The sequence below is a fragment of the Triturus cristatus genome, chromosome 7 (genome assembly GCF_964204655.1).
Source record: "Triturus cristatus chromosome 7, aTriCri1.1, whole genome shotgun sequence".
In the NCBI taxonomy this organism is placed as follows: domain Eukaryota; kingdom Metazoa; phylum Chordata; class Amphibia; order Caudata; family Salamandridae; genus Triturus; species Triturus cristatus.
Genome location: NC_140590.1, coordinates 1,784,619,640 through 1,784,620,621, shown reverse-complemented (window position 1 = coordinate 1,784,620,621; position 982 = coordinate 1,784,619,640).

Sequence of the window (982 nt, the reverse complement as noted above, 5' to 3'; positions counted from 1 at the left end):
CCCGGACGACACTTTCCCGGGGTGTCCGGTGCTCCCTCCTCCAGCCCGCGGCGAGGCAAAGTGCCCAGGACGGGCTCCATGGGTCGCCCGGGCGTCCGGGCCCCGGGAACTCCGCCGGGCCTCCCATGCCTGAGGCCCAGCGTGGGGGTCTACGAGCCCCCCCCCCAAGCCCTGCAGCCCCAAAGCCCTGCAGCCCTGGAGCCCTTCAGCCCGGAGCCCTGTAGCCCTGCAGGCCCGGAGCCCTGCAGGCCCGGAGCCCCGCAGGCCCGGAGCCCTGCAGCCCCGGAGCCCTGCAGCCCGGAGCCCTGCAGCCCCGGAGCCCTGCAGCCCCGGAGCCCTGCAGCCACGGAGCCCTGCGTGGGCAGGCGGGAACCCTAGCGCGAAGGCTCGGGGTTGGACAGATGGGAGTCCTTTCAGTCCCGGCCATCTGGTCGCTCCTTTCCCCTCGGCCATCTGGTCGCGCGCAATGCTTTCCAATGGGGCGACCAGATGGCCAGGCCGGCCTGGAAGTCCCGATGAGGGTCCATTTGCCTCCTGGATCCCAGCCGGGACTCCAGGAGGTCGGGCGCGTCCGCGCCTAGGGTCCCCTCTGTCACCTCGTGCGCACGGATTACAAGAAAGGGGGGTAATTTTCCTCCGGATTAGTAGGGGCATGGTATGCCGGAACACCCCTCCGGGGCTGACGGTTCTTTGCCGGGGACCAGATGGGCTACGCCCGGGCAACATCCTTCCAGGCTTCCCTCCTCCGGCCCACGGCGCGGCAAAGGGCCCAAGGACGGGCTCCACAGGTCCCGGGCAGTCCTCCCCCCCCCCGGGTGCCCGGGCCACCGTCCCCCGTCCTGCAGCCCTGCCAAAGGCCCGGGAAGGGGTTCCGTTGCGGCCGAGGAGCCTCCCCTCGCTCGTCTGGCTTCAGGAGCTCCGGCCGGGCTCCGTCCTGGGTCCTGCCGTGGGGCAGGGTGCCCGGGGCAGGGTCCGGAGTGCC